Consider the following 17,935-nt stretch of genomic DNA (forward strand, 5'->3'; position numbering starts at 1 on the left):
AACCACTGATGGCCCTCCTCAGAAAAGACCGGGTAGTAAGAGGCGTACCGATACCTGGTGGAGGAGGGACCCATCTAAAGGTGTTGGGGTACATGGATGATGTCACCATACTGTGCCCGGACTCTCCATCCATGAGGGGGGCATTGAGGAACACCAGCTATTTCTGCGAGGTCTCTGGTTTTAAGCTAAACACAGATAAATGTGACTGTTTTTATATTGGCTCCTGGGATTCATCCATCACCCCAGGAGTCACAATGCAACAGGATCAAATTAAAGTTTTAGGTATTGTTTTTAACCAGGTCAATGATGGGAGCCCTAACTGGGATTCAGCTATAGCTAAGATGGAGAAGAAGATTTTAATGTGGAATCTTAGAAACCTTACCATGGAGGGGAAGATTTTAATAATAAAGATGGTTTTACTCCCTATTATGCTATACATTGCCATGGTATTTCCTCCATCTATTTTATACATAAAAAAAGTAACTAGAATTGTTTTTACTTTTTTATGGGGTTCAAAAATGGAGAAATTAAAGCGTGATTTTATGTACAAAAGTAAAGATAATGGCGGGAAAGATGTTCCTAACCTTTTTACTTTCTTTTACATAAAGTATTTCTGTTTCTGTTTTAAAATTATTAAATCCGATGGCATTTTTAGCTGCTTTTTAAGGTACGCTGCGGGCATGGTTTTTAAAAGATGGTTGCGCATCCCTCTGAACGCTCCGGTGCTTCTGTGTCCCCCAAAACATTATGTGGTGTTGGAAAAGACAGTCAGGCTCCTAGGTCTCCAAGATTTGGAGCCTGACATACTGGGGGACCAGAGAAAGGTATCAAAGGTCCTCAGGCGGAGTGAGGTTACCCTGGCAGTGTCCAATTTCACACAGGCAAGATCCAAAAAGGTATGGCGGAACGTGTACGGGAAGTTTCTGGCGAATGTACACAGGGATCTTGCCTGGGCAATCGTCCACCAGTGCCTCCCTACTCGTGAGTTCCAGCACAGGCGAGGACTGGTGGCGAGAGCCAAGTGCCCGAGAGATGGCTGCGGAGTGGACGAAACGGTGCTGCACATATTTTGGAACTGCCCTTTTGCACGGGAGCTTTGGAGGAAGGTAGGCCCACTTTTGAAGTGGGCCTGCGGCCTAAAAGATTTTAATCACGAATGTGTCTTTTACGGTCTTTTTAACTGCCCCAATTTTAAACAGCAGATGATCTGCTGGATGATTATTAATTGTTTTAAAAATGCCATCTGGAAAGTTAGGAACATCTTACTTTTTAAACATGATTTTATTGATGTTAAAAACTGTATAAAGCTGGCCCTGAGTGAGATGTACATCTATTACCTAAGAGACAAGAAACAGTTGGGGGCCAGCGAGGCAGCATCCATGTGGTGTCTGCCTCTATGGAACGAAATAACAATATAATCAGTTTTTATGACATTTGTATAATGTTTTATCCTGCCATTTTTATTTTTTCTCCTTTTATTACTGGTTTTATTATTTGTATTTTAAAACTTTTGTGAACCTTTTATTATTTTGCATTTTAAATTTTGTATGGTTTCTTATTTATTGAATAAAATTTTGTTGAAACCTTATCTGTTCTTATCAGTTTAATATCTGATACGTCCCCTATCTGGGGACCATATATTAAATGGATTTTTGAGAACGGGGGCCGATTTCGAAGCTTGCTTCCGTCGCCCTATGCATTGACCCGATATGGCAGTATCTTCGGGTACAGTGCACCACCCCCTTACAGGGTTAAAAAGAAAGATTCCTACTTTCATTGCTACCTGCTTGCTGGCTAGCCAGCTAGCCAGCCCTGTGGGCCTTGCTGCTGCTGCAGCCAAAAAACAAAAGGTGGTGCTGCTGCTGCTTCTGCTGCTTCTGCTTCTGCTTGTGTCTGGCCCCTGTTGGAGCGTCCAGGCACAGGACTTCTGCTGCTGCTGACTAAATGGCCTCCTTAATTGGATCATTTGAGTAGCCAGCACACCTGTGCAGGTAGGGCATGACATGATAGGCAGCTGCCTTGATAGCGGGTGGGTGCTGAATGTTCCTAATTGACAAAATAAGATTAATGCTTATGAAGAAATATAAAATCTCATCCCTTCCCCAATATCGCGCCACACCCCTACCCCTTAATTCCCTGGTTGAACGTGATGGACATATGTCTTTTTTCGACCGTACTAACTATGTAACTATGTAACATAACATGGGGGGGGGGGGGGGGGTCTCCTGGCTGTTCACACAGGTGTGTCATTGCTGTACATTGACCATGCATTGCTTCTGTGGTATTGCAAAGGCAAAGACAAATGCTTCCAGCCATCCATTGCACTAATGGATTGGTCATCAGCTGGCTGTCTATGTCCCGCATCAATATAGACCAAAGTACAGAGGGTTAGGCTATGCTATTGTGCACCTACCTGATGCATCAGAAGGTGCGAGGCCCTTGCTAAATTCTGTGCACAGACTTTGAGATCTATGCTTTAGACTGTATCTAAACCTGCTCCAACATGGACTGACATTCTGGCCTACTTTCAGCCGATGCGACTTGTCTGTCGCTGAACAGTCGCTTTTTATGTATTCAGCACCTATGTATAATGTTGTAAAAATGCTCTAGAAGCTAAAGTCGCAGAAATGTCACACATATTTGGCCTGCAACTTTCTGTGCGACAAATTCAGACAGGAAAAATCAGTATAAATCCTTAGAAAATTATCCCCCAGTGTCTCCATCTGCTGGCGGTATTGAATAAGCATTGCTGCACTGATGGGGTATGCATTAGACGAAAAAAAAGAAGAAAAAGAAGAATAATACGCCCAGAAAAGAGGCGAAAAGGAGAAAAACGTAAAAAAACGTGAAAAAAAAGTAAGAGGAAGAGAAGGGAAAAAAAGGTGGAAATGGGTTTAAAAGTGATTTCGGCGGAGAAATATATATATATATATATATATATATATATATATATATATATATATATGCGCACACACACACATAGATATAAACGTATTCTCCGTTGAGATATTGCAGCCGCTGCTGTGTCCAGGCCCAGGAGCCTTAGCACTGTGCTGTGATGTCACTCAATACCACTGACATCACTAGGTGTAAACAACATCTCTCCTTTGCTGTGTATGTGACTATGGAGCTGTTTGGTGATGTCGTCTATTACGGCCTTCATAGAAGCAACAGGAGATTGTTGCATCCATCTTGAACCCTCAGAACTACAGTGCTATGATGTCACTCACTTCCACAGGCCTTGCAGAGTGTAAACAACAACAACCCAGCTTTGTTGTGTATGTAACCAAAGGGATTTGTGATGTCACCTAGAACCTTCACAGCAGCGACAGCTTTATGAGGAGCATCAGCACTGCTCTGCCTGAGCAGAACCATCACCGCCATAGGTTGTCAAATAACCCGGATTTAACCCACACAGGTAAGTCCAATGGGGTGCAGGCATGTCCTCTATGCTTACAGCTTCCCGTGGGTGTTGGTTTGATACCGTTTGGGGACAGCCAAGGAGGCATCTGCAGGCAACAAAGGTAGGTGTGTGCTTGTGTGTGTGTTTCCTATGCAGATCCTAAGCCCAGTGTCACATGCAAGTAGGAGGAGTAAGAAGGGTTCCTGGCAAATCCGGGTTATGGATTGCATTTAAAAAGGCCCCGTGGGAGTGCAATGGGCCCCTGTCTTGCTGCTTAGCAATAATGGTATGGGTTTAGGTTCTGCTGTGTGTACTGGTGGTTGACTGCCCCCCAGCCCAGAGTGTGCATGGAAAATTGTCTGGCAGCCTCCCTGACAGCAAGCAGTGATAGTGCCCATGAAGGGGACCTTGTTGGGCCCGCCCCTTTCACGGTTATCGCTTCTCGGCCTTTTGGCTAAGATCAAGTGTAGTATCTGTTCTTATCAGTTTAATATCTGATACGTCCCCTATCTGGGGACCATATATTAAATGGATTTTTGAGAACGGGGGCCGATTTCGAAGCTTGCTTCCGTCGCCCTATGCATTGACCCGATATGGCAGTATCTTCGGGTACAGTGCACCACCCCCTTACAGGGTTAAAAAGAAAGATTCCTACTTTCATTGCTACCTGCTTGCTGGCTAGCCAGCTAGCCAGCCCTGTGGGCCTTGCTGCTGCTGCAGCCAAAAAACAAAAGGTGGTGCTGCTGCTGCTTCTGCTGCTTCTGCTTCTGCTTGTGTCTGGCCCCTGTTGGAGCGTCCAGGCACAGGACTTCTGCTGCTGCTGACTAAATGGCCTCCTTAATTGGATCATTTGAGTAGCCAGCACACCTGTGCAGGTAGGGCATGACATGATAGGCAGCTGCCTTGATAGCGGGTGGGTGCTGAATGTTCCTAATTGACAAAATAAGATTAATGCTTATGAAGAAATATAAAATCTCATCCCTTCCCCAATATCGCGCCACACCCCTACCCCTTAATTCCCTGGTTGAACGTGATGGACATATGTCTTTTTTCGACCGTACTAACTATGTAACTATGTAACATAACATGGGGGGGGGGGGGGGGGGGTCTCCTGGCTGTTCACACAGGTGTGTCATTGCTGTACATTGACCATGCATTGCTTCTGTGGTATTGCAAAGGCAAAGACAAATGCTTCCAGCCATCCATTGCACTAATGGATTGGTCATCAGCTGGCTGTCTATGTCCCGCATCAATATAGACCAAAGTACAGAGGGTTAGGCTATGCTATTGTGCACCTACCTGATGCATCAGAAGGTGCGAGGCCCTTGCTAAATTCTGTGCACAGACTTTGAGATCTATGCTTTAGACTGTATCTAAACCTGCTCCAACATGGACTGACATTCTGGCCTACTTTCAGCCGATGCGACTTGTCTGTCGCTGAACAGTCGCTTTTTATGTATTCAGCACCTATGTATAATGTTGTAAAAATGCTCTAGAAGCTAAAGTCGCAGAAATGTCACACATATTTGGCCTGCAACTTTCTGTGCGACAAATTCAGACAGGAAAAATCAGTATCCTTAGAAAATTATCCCCCAGTGTCTCCATCTGCTGGCGGTATTGAATAAGCATTGCTGCACTGATGGGGTATGCATTAGACGAAAAAAAAGAAGAAAAAGAAGAATAATACGCCCAGAAAAGAGGCGAAAAGGAGAAAAACGTAAAAAAACTTGAAAAAAAAGTAAGAGGAAGAGAAGGGAAAAAAAGGTGGAAATGGGTTTAAAAGTGATTTCGGCGGAGAAATATATATATATATATATATATATATATATATATATATGCGCACACACACACATAGATATAAACGTATTCTCCGTTGAGATATTGCAGCCGCTGCTGTGTCCAGGCCCAGGAGCCTTAGCACTGTGCTGTGATGTCACTCAATACCACTGACATCACTAGGTGTAAACAACATCTCTCCTTTGCTGTGTATGTGACTATGGAGCTGTTTGGTGATGTCGTCTATTACGGCCTTCATAGAAGCAACAGGAGATTGTTGCATCCATCTTGAACCCTCAGAACTACAGTGCTATGATGTCACTCACTTCCACAGGCCTTGCAGAGTGTAAACAACAACAACCCAGCTTTGTTGTGTATGTAACCAAAGGGATTTGTGATGTCACCTAGAACCTTCACAGCAGCGACAGCTTTATGAGGAGCATCAGCACTGCTCTGCCTGAGCAGAACCATCACCGCCATAGGTTGTCAAATAACCCGGATTTAACCCACACAGGTAAGTCCAATGGGGTGCAGGCATGTCCTCTATGCTTACAGCTTCCCGTGGGTGTTGGTTTGATACCGTTTGGGGACAGCCAAGGAGGCATCTGCAGGCAACAAAGGTAGGTGTGTGCTTGTGTGTGTGTTTCCTATGCAGATCCTAAGCCCAGTGTCACATGCAAGTAGGAGGAGTAAGAAGGGTTCCTGGCAAATCCGGGTTATGGATTGCATTTAAAAAGGCCCCGTGGGAGTGCAATGGGCCCCTGTCTTGCTGCTTAGCAATAATGGTATGGGTTTAGGTTCTGCTGTGTGTACTGGTGGTTGACTGCCCCCCAGCCCAGAGTGTGCATGGAAAATTGTCTGGCAGCCTCCCTGACAGCAAGCAGTGATAGTGCCCATGAAGGGGACCTTGTTGGGCCCGCCCCTTTCACGGTTATCGCTTCTCGGCCTTTTGGCTAAGATCAAGTGTAGTATCTGCATTTGGTCTGGTCGGAAGGTGTCTGTGGTACCCCGCTTCTCGGCCTTGGGGGATTGTCTCTCCTTACGGAGGGACTTCACCCCCTTGCTGCTATTGGGGAGCGGGCTTAGTCCACAGACAACGGGTTGCGATCCCCCTGTCTCTGGGACCTTGTGTCTCAGAAGGCATTTTCGGTACGTTGAGCGTTACCTGTAGCTTCGGAAGCACCTAGGGTACCCCCGACCTCTGCCTTGGGTAAGGGTTCCGCTTTTATAGCGGGATTCCGAGCCCCTGCTGCTATTGGGGAAGGGGCTTAGTCCCTGGGTGTGGAAGATGCCGTTCTCCTGGGCTTTCCCCTCTGGGGAAATGTCGATGCGAAATACCATCCGCATAGAGGTGTCGGAGAGCCATCGTCAGTTGAAGAACCTCCGCTTCATTGCGGAGGTGATTCTTCTTGACTACTTCCGCCTCAATAGGGAGGACATCCTGTGTCTAAATGACCAGGAAAGCCGTGGCCTGTATACCGTCACCTTCACGGCCACGGCGTGTTGCGATAACATCTATGCAACCTTGTCTGGTGCGGACCAGAGGGACGATCGACTCGACGGTCTTTCGTTCCAGTTCCTCTATGGTGAGGAACATATACCGTTGGTGGTGGCTATGCACAGCCCTCATGTGACCACGGAGGATATAGCCACTTTTCTTCAGCGATACTGCGAAGAGGTGCGATTCGCAAACAAAATCTTGAACTCCGTGCGGTTCTGGAACGGCAAGAGGAAGTTCTGGGTCAAGCTCCGTAAGGATCCCGGTGGTATTGGGGGTCTTTGCCATCCGCCCCCAAATTTTGCCATCGGGAGAGTTCGGGGCTTCCTGTTCTATCCTCAAATGCCTATGTATTGCCGAAATTGCTTGAGGTTTGGCCACACCCAGGAGACCTGCGGCGCGGAGCGTGTGATTCGCTGCAATAGGTGTGGCCAAGAAGGTCACATAGCCTCAAGATGTAGCCATACGATAAGGTGCAACCTCTGTGGAGAGGAAAATCACGATTTTAATTCCTGTCCCCATAAAGCAAAAACTACGATGGGTGGGTCAAGGCTGGGCCCACCCAAAGAGGGGACAGGACAAAAGACGTCCTTTTTTAAGATGCCCAAACCCCAGATGGCAGGTACTGATGGGTCCAGGCCCAAGACCTCTGGTGCTCCATCGGGGGGCCCACCGGTGGTAGTGCTAGGGGGAGGCCATGGGGATTCCACGAAGCCCGGGCGGGTGATCGAGTTTACTGCCCGGGAAATTGAAAGACGTCGATCGACTTCCTACCTGGCTCAAGAGCCCGCCGAAACTTCTGAAGGGGGCTCACCTGTGGCGGGTGGCAGCCGACGGGCCTCGGTGGGGGCAGAGGTGGACCCAAAATTGCAGCATAAGCCAGGTACTGGCTTGGCCCAGGGTCGCCCTGCTCCGGACGAAGAGGCCCCGGTGAAAGCCCGCCGGAAGGGGAGCCAGGTGGCCAGGTCTGAGCCTGGTCCTGTTACTCCGCCTATACAGGACAGGGCCAAGAAGACAAGTGGCGCCAAACCAGGGTTTGCTGCCCCGCCAGCAGTGGACCCGGTGGGTAAAACTGGCCATCGTCGATCGATGGGGAAGTTGGAGCAACAGTCCTCAGCAACGCTTGCTGGGGAACAAGCGATGAAAACTTCCCAAGGTAGCGGCAAAGGTTCCGGAAAAGAGGCCTCACAGGCCCCTGTGCAGCAGTTCCAGTCGTCAAAAGATGAAAGAAGACGCAGATCCATCAGCCGGGGGCCAGAGATTACATCGAGTGAGAGCAACACAGAGGATATGGATAGCAGTGTGACATTTAAAAGACAAAGAGAAGAAGAAGAGGAAGACATTCAAAGGAAAGCGGCGTGCCGTAGTTCGGACGAGAGCGAGCTCAGGGTCGGGGCATCATCGATCTCAAGCTCCGACCCTCAGAACATCAAGGAGCTGATGACCCCGCAGGCGGGGGATGACGGTACGCAGCTTATTATTGACTTTGATTCTCCAAGCACGGACTCTCCATAAACTATGCCTATCCCTGTAAAAATTGCCTCACTCAATGTGAGGTCCTTAAAGAGCCCTGATCGCAGGGCTGCTTTATTTTCTTATCTAGAGACATGTGACTTTGACCTTTGCCTGCTACAAGAATGTGGAATCCCTAGTAAAATGGACTATAAAGACTTAAAAGAAGACTGGAAGCTGGGCCCATCCATATGGTCCGGTGCAAATGACTGTCGTTCTGTGGGTGTTGGGCTGCTCTGCCGAGGCCAGTCCTTTTCTATTCATACAGTAACTGAGATTGTGCCTGGCAGAGCTCTTTTAATTCATCTATATTTTAATGGACTTTTAATTTGTGTTTTAAATGTGTATGCCCCTCCTGATAAACAGGAGCGGGCAGAACTATTTGAAATTTTACCACTGTTTTGTGTTGGGTCTTCCCCCCTGCTGGTGGGAGGTGATTTTAACTGCATACGTGATGGGGAACACCGGCAGGGTGGGGATATTAATCGTAAAGACCGCACTTCTTACCTGCTTAAAAATGTTATTGATGATTTTAATTTGAAAGATTGCTGGAAGGATCTCTTGCCGGAGGACCCGGGCGCCACATGGTCCAATGGAAGAGTGAGCTCCAGAATCGATTTTATTTTTTCCTCTAGAGCTTTTAAACCCCTGAAATGCACGCTCGAGCAGAATATCTTCTCTGATCATAAGCTCCTCTTGGTGGGCCTGGAGCTAGAGGGGGAGCAAAAAGCAAAAAGGGGCCTCTGGAGATTAAACACCACACTCCTAGAGGACCCTGAGATAAAAGAGGAGTTTGTGCGGACCTACCAATGCTGGCAATCACAAAGAAAACCCCACGAGCCTATGCTGCACTGGTGGGAGGGCACCAAATCTAAAATCAGATTTTTTTTTATCAAAGCAGGTAAGAAGAAGGCAAAAATGGAAAAACAGTGGTTTTATGTTCTTAACATGCGTTTAAATGTACTTTTTAAATTGAAAGAAGCTGGTATGGATGTAGAAAATGATATTTTAAACCTTAAAACTGAAATAAAACATGCCATAGAAAAGAAAGGGAAACAAATCATTTTTAACTCACATGTGCAGCACCTGGAGGAGGGCGAGAAATGTTCCCGTTTCTTTTTTAAAAAAGTGATGAATAGGAGGGATATCATCCAAAACCTTGAGGGTGAATCCACTCCAAAAGGCATGTTAGATGCAGTTTTTAACTTCTACCAGCTTCTTTTTAATAAGAAAGATCTTAATCCATCCTTTTTAGAACATGTTCTTAATTCCCTTGATTTTAAGCTAGATGTTTTAGACCAGGAGGTTTTATCCCGTGATCTTAACTTAGATGAACTTTTATTTGTTTTTAAAAGTTTTTCTAGTGGGAAGGCCCCTGGGGAAGATGGTTTACCCATCGAATTTTATTTAGCTTTTTGGGATATTTTAAAGGATGATATGGTTTTATTGTATAAAGAAACTTTTATTGTTAATGAACTTCCCCCTTCCTGGAGGAGGGGGATTGTATCATTACTTTTTAAAAAGGGTGAAAAGGATATGCTAAAAAATTGGCGCCCCATCACACTTTTAAATGTCGATTATAAAGTTTTAGCCAAGTTATTAGCTGTCCGTTTTAAACCTTTTATTCATAAATTAATTCACCCAAATCAGGTTTGTGGGGTACCTGGAAGGTCTATAGCTGAATCCCTAAATATTTTAAGAGATGTTTTATGGTATTTTAAGGATAGAAATCAAACTGTAGCAATTTTATCCTTAGACTTTGAAAAAGCCTTTGATAGGGTCTCCCATGAATACCTGTTTTTAGTTCTTAAAAAGATGGCAGTGCCTGAAACGATTTTAAGCCGAATCATGCTTTTATACCGATCCTGTTTTAGTCAAGTCTCTGTTAATGGCTTTTTAACCAGCGGTGTTCCTCTTTTATCAGGTGTCAAACAGGGCTGCCCCCTGTCCCCACTCCTTTTTATTTGCGCAATCGAACCACTGATGGCCCTCCTCAGAAAAGACCGGGTAGTAAGAGGCGTACCGATACCTGGTGGAGGAGGGACCCATCTAAAGGTGTTGGGGTACATGGATGATGTCACCATACTGTGCCCGGACTCTCCATCCATGAGGGGGGCATTGAGGAACACCAGCTATTTCTGCGAGGTCTCTGGTTTTAAGCTAAACACAGATAAATGTGACTGTTTTTATATTGGCTCCTGGGATTCATCCATCACCCCAGGAGTCACAATGCAACAGGATCAAATTAAAGTTTTAGGTATTGTTTTTAACCAGGTCAATGATGGGAGCCCTAACTGGGATTCAGCTATAGCTAAGATGGAGAAGAAGATTTTAATGTGGAATCTTAGAAACCTTACCATGGAGGGGAAGATTTTAATAATAAAGATGGTTTTACTCCCTATTATGCTATACATTGCCATGGTATTTCCTCCATCTATTTTATACATAAAAAAAGTAACTAGAATTGTTTTTACTTTTTTATGGGGTTCAAAAATGGAGAAATTAAAGCGTGATTTTATGTACAAAAGTAAAGATAATGGCGGGAAAGATGTTCCTAACCTTTTTACTTTCTTTTACATAAAGTATTTCTGTTTCTGTTTTAAAATTATTAAATCCGATGGCATTTTTAGCTGCTTTTTAAGGTACGCTGCGGGCATGGTTTTTAAAAGATGGTTGCGCATCCCTCTGAACGCTCCGGTGCTTCTGTGTCCCCCAAAACATTATGTGGTGTTGGAAAAGACAGTCAGGCTCCTAGGTCTCCAAGATTTGGAGCCTGACATACTGGGGGACCAGAGAAAGGTATCAAAGGTCCTCAGGCGGAGTGAGGTTACCCTGGCAGTGTCCAATTTCACACAGGCAAGATCCAAAAAGGTATGGCGGAACGTGTACGGGAAGTTTCTGGCGAATGTACACAGGGATCTTGCCTGGGCAATCGTCCACCAGTGCCTCCCTACTCGTGAGTTCCAGCACAGGCGAGGACTGGTGGCGAGAGCCAAGTGCCCGAGAGATGGCTGCGGAGTGGACGAAACGGTGCTGCACATATTTTGGAACTGCCCTTTTGCACGGGAGCTTTGGAGGAAGGTAGGCCCACTTTTGAAGTGGGCCTGCGGCCTAAAAGATTTTAATCACGAATGTGTCTTTTACGGTCTTTTTAACTGCCCCAATTTTAAACAGCAGATGATCTGCTGGATGATTATTAATTGTTTTAAAAATGCCATCTGGAAAGTTAGGAACATCTTACTTTTTAAACATGATTTTATTGATGTTAAAAACTGTATAAAGCTGGCCCTGAGTGAGATGTACATCTATTACCTAAGAGACAAGAAACAGTTGGGGGCCAGCGAGGCAGCATCCATGTGGTGTCTGCCTCTATGGAACGAAATAACAATATAATCAGTTTTTATGACATTTGTATAATGTTTTATCCTGCCATTTTTATTTTTTCTCCTTTTATTACTGGTTTTATTATTTGTATTTTAAAACTTTTGTGAACCTTTTATTATTTTGCATTTTAAATTTTGTATGGTTTCTTATTTATTGAATAAAATTTTGTTGAAACCTTATCTGTTCTTATCAGTTTAATATCTGATACGTCCCCTATCTGGGGACCATATATTAAATGGATTTTTGAGAACGGGGGCCGATTTCGAAGCTTGCTTCCGTCGCCCTATGCATTGACCCGATATGGCAGTATCTTCGGGTACAGTGCACCACCCCCTTACAGGGTTAAAAAGAAAGATTCCTACTTTCATTGCTACCTGCTTGCTGGCTAGCCAGCTAGCCAGCCCTGTGGGCCTTGCTGCTGCTGCAGCCAAAAAACAAAAGGTGGTGCTGCTGCTGCTTCTGCTGCTTCTGCTTCTGCTTGTGTCTGGCCCCTGTTGGAGCGTCCAGGCACAGGACTTCTGCTGCTGCTGACTAAATGGCCTCCTTAATTGGATCATTTGAGTAGCCAGCACACCTGTGCAGGTAGGGCATGACATGATAGGCAGCTGCCTTGATAGCGGGTGGGTGCTGAATGTTCCTAATTGACAAAATAAGATTAATGCTTATGAAGAAATATAAAATCTCATCCCTTCCCCAATATCGCGCCACACCCCTACCCCTTAATTCCCTGGTTGAACGTGATGGACATATGTCTTTTTTCGACCGTACTAACTATGTAACTATGTAACATAACATGGGGGGGGGGGGGGGGTCTCCTGGCTGTTCACACAGGTGTGTCATTGCTGTACATTGACCATGCATTGCTTCTGTGGTATTGCAAAGGCAAAGACAAATGCTTCCAGCCATCCATTGCACTAATGGATTGGTCATCAGCTGGCTGTCTATGTCCCGCATCAATATAGACCAAAGTACAGAGGGTTAGGCTATGCTATTGTGCACCTACCTGATGCATCAGAAGGTGCGAGGCCCTTGCTAAATTCTGTGCACAGACTTTGAGATCTATGCTTTAGACTGTATCTAAACCTGCTCCAACATGGACTGACATTCTGGCCTACTTTCAGCCGATGCGACTTGTCTGTCGCTGAACAGTCGCTTTTTATGTATTCAGCACCTATGTATAATGTTGTAAAAATGCTCTAGAAGCTAAAGTCGCAGAAATGTCACACATATTTGGCCTGCAACTTTCTGTGCGACAAATTCAGACAGGAAAAATCAGTATAAATCCTTAGAAAATTATCCCCCAGTGTCTCCATCTGCTGGCGGTATTGAATAAGCATTGCTGCACTGATGGGGTATGCATTAGACGAAAAAAAAGAAGAAAAAGAAGAATAATACGCCCAGAAAAGAGGCGAAAAGGAGAAAAACGTAAAAAAACGTGAAAAAAAAGTAAGAGGAAGAGAAGGGAAAAAAAGGTGGAAATGGGTTTAAAAGTGATTTCGGCGGAGAAATATATATATATATATATATATATATATATATATATATATATATATATATATATGCGCACACACACACATAGATATAAACGTATTCTCCGTTGAGATATTGCAGCCGCTGCTGTGTCCAGGCCCAGGAGCCTTAGCACTGTGCTGTGATGTCACTCAATACCACTGACATCACTAGGTGTAAACAACATCTCTCCTTTGCTGTGTATGTGACTATGGAGCTGTTTGGTGATGTCGTCTATTACGGCCTTCATAGAAGCAACAGGAGATTGTTGCATCCATCTTGAACCCTCAGAACTACAGTGCTATGATGTCACTCACTTCCACAGGCCTTGCAGAGTGTAAACAACAACAACCCAGCTTTGTTGTGTATGTAACCAAAGGGATTTGTGATGTCACCTAGAACCTTCACAGCAGCGACAGCTTTATGAGGAGCATCAGCACTGCTCTGCCTGAGCAGAACCATCACCGCCATAGGTTGTCAAATAACCCGGATTTAACCCACACAGGTAAGTCCAATGGGGTGCAGGCATGTCCTCTATGCTTACAGCTTCCCGTGGGTGTTGGTTTGATACCGTTTGGGGACAGCCAAGGAGGCATCTGCAGGCAACAAAGGTAGGTGTGTGCTTGTGTGTGTGTTTCCTATGCAGATCCTAAGCCCAGTGTCACATGCAAGTAGGAGGAGTAAGAAGGGTTCCTGGCAAATCCGGGTTATGGATTGCATTTAAAAAGGCCCCGTGGGAGTGCAATGGGCCCCTGTCTTGCTGCTTAGCAATAATGGTATGGGTTTAGGTTCTGCTGTGTGTACTGGTGGTTGACTGCCCCCCAGCCCAGAGTGTGCATGGAAAATTGTCTGGCAGCCTCCCTGACAGCAAGCAGTGATAGTGCCCATGAAGGGGACCTTGTTGGGCCCGCCCCTTTCACGGTTATCGCTTCTCGGCCTTTTGGCTAAGATCAAGTGTAGTATCTGTTCTTATCAGTTTAATATCTGATACGTCCCCTATCTGGGGACCATATATTAAATGGATTTTTGAGAACGGGGGCCGATTTCGAAGCTTGCTTCCGTCGCCCTATGCATTGACCCGATATGGCAGTATCTTCGGGTACAGTGCACCACCCCCTTACAGGGTTAAAAAGAAAGATTCCTACTTTCATTGCTACCTGCTTGCTGGCTAGCCAGCTAGCCAGCCCTGTGGGCCTTGCTGCTGCTGCAGCCAAAAAACAAAAGGTGGTGCTGCTGCTGCTTCTGCTGCTTCTGCTTCTGCTTGTGTCTGGCCCCTGTTGGAGCGTCCAGGCACAGGACTTCTGCTGCTGCTGACTAAATGGCCTCCTTAATTGGATCATTTGAGTAGCCAGCACACCTGTGCAGGTAGGGCATGACATGATAGGCAGCTGCCTTGATAGCGGGTGGGTGCTGAATGTTCCTAATTGACAAAATAAGATTAATGCTTATGAAGAAATATAAAATCTCATCCCTTCCCCAATATCGCGCCACACCCCTACCCCTTAATTCCCTGGTTGAACGTGATGGACATATGTCTTTTTTCGACCGTACTAACTATGTAACTATGTAACATAACATGGGGGGGGGGGGGGGGGGGTCTCCTGGCTGTTCACACAGGTGTGTCATTGCTGTACATTGACCATGCATTGCTTCTGTGGTATTGCAAAGGCAAAGACAAATGCTTCCAGCCATCCATTGCACTAATGGATTGGTCATCAGCTGGCTGTCTATGTCCCGCATCAATATAGACCAAAGTACAGAGGGTTAGGCTATGCTATTGTGCACCTACCTGATGCATCAGAAGGTGCGAGGCCCTTGCTAAATTCTGTGCACAGACTTTGAGATCTATGCTTTAGACTGTATCTAAACCTGCTCCAACATGGACTGACATTCTGGCCTACTTTCAGCCGATGCGACTTGTCTGTCGCTGAACAGTCGCTTTTTATGTATTCAGCACCTATGTATAATGTTGTAAAAATGCTCTAGAAGCTAAAGTCGCAGAAATGTCACACATATTTGGCCTGCAACTTTCTGTGCGACAAATTCAGACAGGAAAAATCAGTATAAATCCTTAGAAAATTATCCCCCAGTGTCTCCATCTGCTGGCGGTATTGAATAAGCATTGCTGCACTGATGGGGTATGCATTAGACGAAAAAAAAGAAGAAAAAGAAGAATAATACGCCCAGAAAAGAGGCGAAAAGGAGAAAAACGTAAAAAAACGTGAAAAAAAAGTAAGAGGAAGAGAAGGGAAAAAAAGGTGGAAATGGGTTTAAAAGTGATTTCGGCGGATTAATATATATATATATATATATATATATGCGCACACACACACATAGATATAAACGTATTCTCCGTTGAGATATTGCAGCCGCTGCTGTGTCCAGGCCCAGGAGCCTTAGCACTGTGCTGTGATGTCACTCAATACCACTGACATCACTAGGTGTAAACAACATCTCTCCTTTGCTGTGTATGTGACTATGGAGCTGTTTGGTGATGTTGTCTATTACGGCCTTCATAGAAGCAACAGGAGATTGTTGCATCCATCTTGAACCCTCAGAACTACAGTGCTATGATGTCACTCACTTCCACAGGCCTTGCAGAGTGTAAACAACAACAACCCAGCTTTGTTGTGTATGTAACCAAAGGGATTTGTGATGTCACCTAGAACCTTCACAGCAGCGACAGCTTTATGAGGAGCATCAGCACTGCTCTGCCTGAGCAGAACCATCACCGCCATAGGTTGTCAAATAACCCGGATTTAACCCACACAGGTAAGTCCAATGGGGTGCAGGCATGTCCTCTATGCTTACAGCTTCCCGTGGGTGTTGGTTTGATACCGTTTGGGGACAGCCAAGGAGGCATCTGCAGGCAACAAAGGTAGGTGTGTGCTTGTGTGTGTGTTTCCTATGCAGATCCTAAGCCCAGTGTCACATGCAAGTAGGAGGAGTAAGAAGGGTTCCTGGCAAATCCGGGTTATGGATTGCATTTAAAAAGGCCCCGTGGGAGTGCAATGGGCCCCTGTCTTGCTGCTTAGCAATAATGGTATGGGTTTAGGTTCTGCTGTGTGTACTGGTGGTTGACTGCCCCCCAGCCCAGAGTGTGCATGGAAAATTGTCTGGCAGCCTCCCTGACAGCAAGCAGTGATAGTGCCCATGAAGGGGACCTTGTTGGGCCCGCCCCTTTCACGGTTATCGCTTCTCGGCCTTTTGGCTAAGATCAAGTGTAGTATCTGTTCTTATCAGTTTAATATCTGATACGTCCCCTATCTGGGGACCATATATTAAATGGATTTTTGAGAACGGGGGCCGATTTCGAAGCTTGCTTCCGTCGCCCTATGCATTGACCCGATATGGCAGTATCTTCGGGTACAGTGCACCACCCCCTTACAGGGTTAAAAAGAAAGATTCCTACTTTCATTGCTACCTGCTTGCTGGCTAGCCAGCTAGCCAGCCCTGTGGGCCTTGCTGCTGCTGCAGCCAAAAAACAAAAGGTGGTGCTGCTGCTGCTTCTGCTGCTTCTGCTTCTGCTTGTGTCTGGCCCCTGTTGGAGCGTCCAGGCACAGGACTTCTGCTGCTGCTGACTAAATGGCCTCCTTAATTGGATCATTTGAGTAGCCAGCACACCTGTGCAGGTAGGGCATGACATGATAGGCAGCTGCCTTGATAGCGGGTGGGTGCTGAATGTTCCTAATTGACAAAATAAGATTAATGCTTATGAAGAAATATAAAATCTCATCCCTTCCCCAATATCGCGCCACACCCCTACCCCTTAATTCCCTGGTTGAACGTGATGGACATATGTCTTTTTTCGACCGTACTAACTATGTAACTATGTAACATAACATGGGGGGGGGGGGGGGGGTGTCTCCTGGCTGTTCACACAGGTGTGTCATTGCTGTACATTGACCATGCATTGCTTCTGTGGTATTGCAAAGGCAAAGACAAATGCTTCCAGCCATCCATTGCACTAATGGATTGGTCATCAGCTGGCTGTCTATGTCCCGCATCAATATAGACCAAAGTACAGAGGGTTAGGCTATGCTATTGTGCACCTACCTGATGCATCAGAAGGTGCGAGGCCCTTGCTAAATTCTGTGCACAGACTTTGAGATCTATGCTTTAGACTGTATCTAAACCTGCTCCAACATGGACTGACATTCTGGCCTACTTTCAGCCGATGCGACTTGTCTGTCGCTGAACAGTCGCTTTTTATGTATTCAGCACCTATGTATAATGTTGTAAAAATGCTCTAGAAGCTAAAGTCGCAGAAATGTCACACATATTTGGCCTGCAACTTTCTGTGCGACAAATTCAGACAGGAAAAATCAGTATAAATCCTTAGAAAATTATCCCCCAGTGTCTCCATCTGCTGGCGGTATTGAATAAGCATTGCTGCACTGATGGGGTATGCATTAGACGAAAAAAAAGAAGAAAAAGAAGAATAATACGCCCAGAAAAGAGGCGAAAAGGAGAAAAACGTAAAAAAACTTGAAAAAAAAGTAAGAGGAAGAGAAGGGAAAAAAAGGTGGAAATGGGTTTAAAAGTGATTTCGGCGGAGAAATATATATATATATATATATATATATATATATATATATATATATATATGCGCACACACACACATAGATATAAACGTATTCTCCGTTGAGATATTGCAGCCGCTGCTGTGTCCAGGCCCAGGAGCCTTAGCACTGTGCTGTGATGTCACTCAATACCACTGACATCACTAGGTGTAAACAACATCTCTCCTTTGCTGTGTATGTGACTATGGAGCTGTTTGGTGATGTCGTCTATTACGGCCTTCATAGAAGCAACAGGAGATTGTTGCATCCATCTTGAACCCTCAGAACTAC

At 45.5% G+C, this 17,935-nt stretch overlaps 5 non-coding genes and 1 pseudogene across 5 annotated transcripts; all 6 read left to right on the forward strand.

Annotated features, from left to right (window-relative positions):
* The first annotated feature begins 1,547 nt into the window (after positions 1-1,547).
* LOC130342981 (U2 spliceosomal RNA) lies at positions 1,548-1,741 on the forward strand. The gene has a single exon (XR_008882426.1). It is a non-coding gene; the product is annotated as a U2 spliceosomal RNA (small nuclear RNA).
* A 2,096-nt stretch (positions 1,742-3,837) lies between these two features.
* On the forward strand, positions 3,838-4,028 carry LOC130343044 (U2 spliceosomal RNA). The gene has a single exon (XR_008882475.1). It is a non-coding gene; the product is annotated as a U2 spliceosomal RNA (small nuclear RNA).
* A 2,084-nt stretch (positions 4,029-6,112) lies between these two features.
* On the forward strand, positions 6,113-6,330 carry LOC130342998 (U2 spliceosomal RNA; annotated as a pseudogene).
* A 5,381-nt stretch (positions 6,331-11,711) lies between these two features.
* Positions 11,712-11,905, forward strand: LOC130342982 (U2 spliceosomal RNA). The gene has a single exon (XR_008882427.1). It is a non-coding gene; the product is annotated as a U2 spliceosomal RNA (small nuclear RNA).
* A 2,101-nt stretch (positions 11,906-14,006) lies between these two features.
* LOC130342984 (U2 spliceosomal RNA) lies at positions 14,007-14,197 on the forward strand. The gene has a single exon (XR_008882429.1). It is a non-coding gene; the product is annotated as a U2 spliceosomal RNA (small nuclear RNA).
* A 2,076-nt stretch (positions 14,198-16,273) lies between these two features.
* On the forward strand, positions 16,274-16,464 carry LOC130342997 (U2 spliceosomal RNA). The gene has a single exon (XR_008882433.1). It is a non-coding gene; the product is annotated as a U2 spliceosomal RNA (small nuclear RNA).
* The last annotated feature ends 1,471 nt before the right edge of the window (positions 16,465-17,935 follow it).

This window comes from Hyla sarda, unplaced genomic scaffold (assembly GCF_029499605.1).
Source record: "Hyla sarda isolate aHylSar1 unplaced genomic scaffold, aHylSar1.hap1 scaffold_665, whole genome shotgun sequence".
NCBI classification, from domain to species: Eukaryota; Metazoa; Chordata; class Amphibia; order Anura; family Hylidae; genus Hyla; species Hyla sarda.